Source organism: Notamacropus eugenii, chromosome 6, assembly GCF_028372415.1.
Source record: "Notamacropus eugenii isolate mMacEug1 chromosome 6, mMacEug1.pri_v2, whole genome shotgun sequence".
Taxonomy (NCBI): Eukaryota; Metazoa; Chordata; class Mammalia; order Diprotodontia; family Macropodidae; genus Notamacropus; species Notamacropus eugenii.
In genome coordinates, this window is record NC_092877.1 from 146,535,854 (window position 1) to 146,542,557 (window position 6,704).

Below are 6,704 nucleotides of genomic sequence, written 5' to 3' on the forward strand. Positions count from 1 at the left end.
TGTCTCAGTAACCTCTTAAGTTTCTCTTTGATTCTTACAATAAACGTAGGATGTAGGTGCAATTATTATTCCCATTTTTCAGATGAGGAAACTGAAGCAGACAGAAGTTAAGTAACTAGCTCATGGTCACATGGCCAGTATCTATGAACTCAAGTCTTCCTGACTCCAGGTCCAGCAATTTATCCATTTTTCCACTGAGCTGCCTCCATAATAATTCACACTTACATAGTTCCTTAAAGCTTACAAAGTGACATAGATCAAGCTTGCCCATTGTGGGCTGCTTCTAGCCCATGCACTGCTTGCCGCCCACCAGAAGATTTCAGGTGGCCTGTGAAAAAGCAAATCCCTCAGCAAAATTGACTATGAGAAGTTCCTTCAGGGCAGGCCTGCACAGCATACTGCCCAAGAGTGGCCTGAGAAAAATGTAGAGGATGTAAAACAGGCCTGCACAACACCTGGCCCTCGGGCCACAAGCAGAGGCTGTAAGTTGTGTGTGTGTGTGCATAGATACATAAATACATATATACATATGCACACATCTATATTCTTATTGAGTGACCACAACAACCCATTTGAATCAGGTGCTATCATGACCACCATTTTACAGATAAGAAAACTGAGACTGAGAGAAGGTAAATGACTTATCTCATTATTAGCAAATGTCTGAGTTTCATGATCAGTAAATATCTAAGCCTGAATTTGAATCCATATCTTCCTAATTCACAATCTTCCTGACATTGACATATACTCAAAGCCACCTAGCAGTTAGATCTAAAAGGGTTTCCTAGGCTTGATTGCCAATACTTTTTAGCCACATTTACTTGTGGGTGACTTGGAATTGTTGGAAAATCAAATCCATTCTCAAAAATGAAGTCTTACTAGCACTGAGGATATTCAGAATAGGCTACAGGCTCTGAAGACAAGGAGAGTTCTGAAACTCTTTTGAGCCCTGGCAGATCTGGATGACAAATTGTATTTTAACGTGTGAACTGGGGTATATGTGTTGCACCAAGAATAGGATAAATATCTTGCTAAAGTTGACACATGGGGCCTCTGCTACAGGAGACTCCTGAAGTGGCCATATTGATTCTCTAAGACCATATATGTTCTTGTTGGTCAGACATTTTTCAGTCCTTTCCAATTTTTCATGACCATATTTGGGGTTTTCTTGGCAAAGATACTAGAGTAGTTTGCCATTTCCCTTTCCAGCTCATTTTACAGATGAGGAAACTGAGGCAAATAGGATTAAGTAACTTGCCCAGGGTCACACAACTAGTAAGCATCTGAGGTTGGATTTGAACTCAGGAAGATGAGTCTTTCCTGACTCCAGGCCAAGCATTTCATCCACTGTGCCATCTAGCATATTTGTTAGTAGGGGGTAAGTAGCATATATTTATTTTTGTTACCTCTCTTCCACTCCAGCTCTTATATTATGACTAATCTTCATAAGGATCCTTATGTCTAGTTCCCAGTAGTGAAATGCTTACTTATTTTTCTGTTGGGACTTACTTCACTGTATTATCTTCACCTTCTACAGAATGAGTATGGCAGAGGTAAAATAATACTAAGAAACTTTAATATTGTGCTTTGGAACTTAGGGTATGGACAAAAGGCTAATGAAATCATCAGTAAGCTTATTACAACTCAGAGAACGAAGAATTTTCTATTTGGAAGTTCATAGATGGGGTTTGAATAATTGACTTTGAAATAAAATCACTTTACAATTTCCTTACTTCCAATTATGCATTACTAATCATTGATCACAATCAAAACTCAAATATTTTTCTGTCTGTCAGAGGCAATCGGTGAAGGCATGGCCATATGCTGCTGATTCTATGCAAGGATTGGAAGGATGAATTGGAGGATGGCCTATGACCCCTAGTAAGCCAGAAGTTGGCTTTGACAGAGAAATTAGCGATGGATGAAGTTGACTGAGAGCAGAGATGAAGGCAGGAACAGAGCATAACTGAGTCATTTTATAGGGAACACTAGAGAACTGAGCAGAAATGCGTACGAAAGTATTTTTCATTTTGCCTTCCACAGTGCCTGGCACATAGTAGGTACTTATTGAATGCTTATTGATTTGACATAAATTGACATGAGATGATTGGGTCACATTTGAAGTTAAGGAGGTAGAGATATAGGGTGACACATTGGAAGAGGGCAATAGCACTTCCTTCTACTGTGAAGTTTAATAGTCTAGTGCAAAGGTGGGCAACCTGCGACCTTGAGGTCTTAGATTACTTCCATGAAGTTTGGATTCAGTTAAAGGCTACAATTAAGGTCCTAGAGGGCCACATGTGACCATCCCTGGTCTAGTGGGTACATTTCATTGCATTTCCCCCCTTAGTTTTTCATTCTTTCCACCATTCTCTTGGGGAGCTTTTATTTACTTTTCATCATTCCAGTTTCCTTCCTCACTGGATGATCCCAAAGTTACCTTCTCTTGGAAAATAGGGCAAAGTCATTGACCACCATTTTGGCACCTGTGTCCACCCTTACAGGTGAGACTCATAAGTTGTCTTCTGTCAAGAGTCTTGAAAGCAGGAGTAGGATATGGAAGGGGCGAAGGGCATTTATTGCGATGAAGCTGATCTAACACTGTGTCTAAAACTTAGATCCCATTCCTAAATGAATTGTCAGAGCTAATTAGGAAATCTGAAACATGGTATTTGCCTTTTCCAAAGAACAGACTGACTCTTACGTGCCTTCCCAGAGTAAAATGAATGCGAATTAGAAATTGTCTCTGTGGGAGTTTGAGATTTTCTTCTAAACATTGTGATGGAAAGCTAAATTCCATTAATTGCTGCTATTATAATCATGCAGTCAATTAATCAATAAGTATTTATTAGGTACTTACTGTATGCCAAACTGGGAATAGAAAGAAAATATAAGTCCCTACCTTTAAAAAGCTTGTATTCTAATTGGGGGAAACAAATTACCTATGAATCATGACAAGAAAAATAAAATCTTCTACTTCATGTTCCAGATACTATCTCTAGACTTTGCTATCTCCTCTCTGGTCAACCTCCCTACCTCTTCTTCACATGAACCTTGTACTCTGCCCGGGGGACCACCCTGGATTTCTGATAGGTAAGCCCTCGCTTTATCCTGCCAGGATCCAGGCCTCTGTCTCACTTCCTAGAGACAAGGTCCAAATGATGCTGCCTCACATAATTCCTCTTACCTTCCTTTCTTCCTTCCTTCCTTCCTTCATGAATATATATATATATATAATTTTATCTATCTATCTATCTATCTATCTATCTATCTATCTATCTATCTACCTCTATCATCTATCTATCATCTATGAATCTATCATCTATCTATCTATCTATCTATCTATCTATCTATCTATCTATATCTATTTATCTTTCTATCTATCATCTATCTATCTGTCTCTCTGCCTGTCTGTCTGTCTAAAAGGAACCTTAGCAGTCATCTAGTCCAACACCTGTATTCTTTTTAGAGAAAAGAAGTGACTTATCTGAGGTCAGATGGGTGGGAACTGCAGATCTGAGATTCAGCTCCCAGTCTTCTGATATTATTCACTATATCACGTTGCCCTTTCAATAATCTTATTATTTATTGATGTGTATTGTGGTTACCTGTGGACAATTCAGTTCGGTAAATTTGCTCCTCCTTTCTTTCCCTGACTTAGTAGAGTGCTTTCTGCGCTACCAGAACTTAAGAAATGCTTGTGGGTAGTCTGGAGGTGGTGTTAAAAGGACTGGTTTGGAGTCAGAACATGCCTGAGTCAGAATCCTTTCTGAGAAGTATACTGGCTACGTGACTCTGGACAATACACAACTTCTCTTAACATGTTAACTCATCTCTAAAATGGGAAAAATAACACTTGTAGCTCTAATCTCCTAGGCTTGTGATAAGAGCCAAATGAGATGCTGGGCAGAAAGACATGTTTTTAAAACTTAAAACACTGTATAAGTGTCATCTATTAATGTCATTTTTAAATGAATTGATTATGTTCACCAATACACAAACGTAGGACTCATGTTTCATGTATGTTACTATATATAGCAATATCTTCATATTTATAATACATGCTTCAATGCATCTGTGGTCTCACTTATATGGGCACTTTCTCCTGTGGTAAGATCTGGTTATTAAGTGCCTACTATGTGCCAGGCACTATGCTAAGCATCTGGGATACAAAGAAAGGCAAAAAACAGTCCCTGCTCTCAGGGAGATCACAGTCTAATGCAGGAGGTTACATATAAATGACTACATACAAACAGCTACATAAAGGATACATTTGAAAGCCCCAGAGAGAAGGTGTTAATATTAAGGGGGCTTGAGAAAGGCTTCTTATAGAAGGCAGAGTTTTAGTTTGGCCTGAAGGGTTCCAGGAAAGCCAGGAGGTAGAGATGAAGAGGGAGGGTAGGATGTAGGGGCATAGAAGACAGCCAGTAAAAATACAAGGAGTAGGGAGATGGAGTGTTTTATCTGAGGAACAGGAAGGAGGTCAGTGTCACTGGATCAAAGAGGGTGGTGTGTGTGTGTGTGTGTGTGTGTGTGTGTGTGTGGAGTAGGTTATGAATGCTAAAGTGCTTGAATGCAAAGAAAAAAAAACATTTTATATTTGATCCTGGAAGAAATAGGGAGTCATTGGAGTTTATTGACTAGAAAGGTGACCTAATTTGAGCAAAATACAGTCAATTGGACATCTGAGTTGAGGGTGGAGTGGAAAGGAGGGTTAATCACAACCATCCAATACACTTTCCCATCCTATGAAATTCTTGCTGATGACCTCTTATAAATTCCCCATCAATATGCTGGAGGCCTTGCATGTTTACCAGTAATGGACATGAGCTGTCTAATGGGTAGTCCTCCATCTTGCTACATGACTATACCAGTTCTTTCTTTATCACACCTTTCCTAGATATATTACAAACTTCCTCTTGCATGTAAACCACCTTTAGTGATACGGTTCAGCTGAGGATGGTTACCATTCATCTCTCAGTTGTATTTGGGCAAACAATTTTGATTTTTCAGAGATTGTGATATTCTGTATTTTATACCCACATAGTATAACTAGAAGAATAATAATTTTTTTAAAAAGATAGGGTTTTTTGGTATCTAAGAGCAATTTGGAAACATATTGCACAATTTCCCAAATGCAATTCAGCCTATTCTCTTCCTCTGATTCAATTCTGGATCCAGTTCATTGTCCATCTGCCTTACCTAGGATACATATTAATGGATAAAGTCCATGAACTATTTAAATAAGCACATGTCACTTTGAGCAACATCCATCCATTTGGCCTTTCCTATAGGAATTGATAAGCCACATCCTTTTGAGTGGTCAAGGATGTCATTGAGTGTATCCTGTACTATTCTGGGGACTTGATGAAATCAACGCAAGGTCCTTTGGAGCACCTTACCATATTAGGGAATTTCTTTTCCATTTGGGCTCTGCAGGATATCTTCCAGGACACTAGTGAACACACTGCCCTTTACTTTCCTTAACACTAGTGACTAGAGAATAGTTGAGCAAAGTTAACCCTGTGAAATCTTGTTTTATCTCAACATATTCATGAGGGAAGAGAAAGCCTTTAAAGCTGCATTTTGCTTTGCTAATTCAAATTTTTTAAAAAGATCAGCAAACATCAACAGTCATCTCCTATATTCTCTACACGTATCAGCCAATTTATTCTGTATATAAATGTGCTAGCAGATTTGTTATGATGCCTGTCCAGTGTGGTATCGTCTAATTAGCAGGACGGCCAAGTTGAGCAGCAAGTGCTCCAGGTTTCTTCTCCTAATCCTTTGGCACACACTGCATCTATACAGTTTTTCATCTCTCTTTTCCTAGGTGCTCGAGTTTTTGCAGACTCACTCAAGTAGTTCCTCTAATGCTATAAATCACAGGGACACACATCAAATGCCATGGACTCCTTTTAGTGCCTATCTGATTATTTTGCAACTAACAGTGTGTCTTGGGAACCCAGAATTTAAATTCATACAACTTGTTCCTGTCCCTAAGTTACGACACTAGGTTAAGGCATTACATACCAAATTATGGTTTTCTATTCCAGAGGAAATTTGACTTGTTGAGAAATGGAATTTTCTAAGTCACATTGCTGTGTGAAGTAGATATTAAGTTGGAATTCTAGATCATTCAGCCCCAAGAATTTTGAATGCTTCTCCATACCTAAATAAGTCAACCCACAAGCATGTATTAAGTGCTTAGCTTGTGCCAAGCAATGGCCTAAGTTCCCTGTCCTCTAAGAAAGGTGATAAAACCCCACAATCCCTGCCTTCAAAGAACATGCATTTCAGGGGGGAGCCATCGTAAGATTGTTTGAGTTTTGATGGCTCAGAATGAGTGTAAACAGCCACTGTTTCTGTACTGGCCAGAAACTCTGAGAGTATTCCCCTCTCAGACTGATTCTTTTGTGAAGACCATCTTTGCCTCCATTCTTACCTGGCTTTTAATTACTGAATGGGCACTGCCTCAGACAAATTGAAAAGTGGGAAAGATCTTACCTTGAAAAAGTCCACAATCTCTCACTGAATATGGGGCCATTGCCAGTCATGTTGACCTATGTCTTGCCGCTAACCCCAATGACTCTGAGGTTGAGAGTGAGGCTGATGACTTTGCATGGCTCTGCCTCACTTAAATCTAATCCATGCACAAGTCAAGCCATCACCTTCCTGATGTCATTGCTCTTCTTTGAGAATGA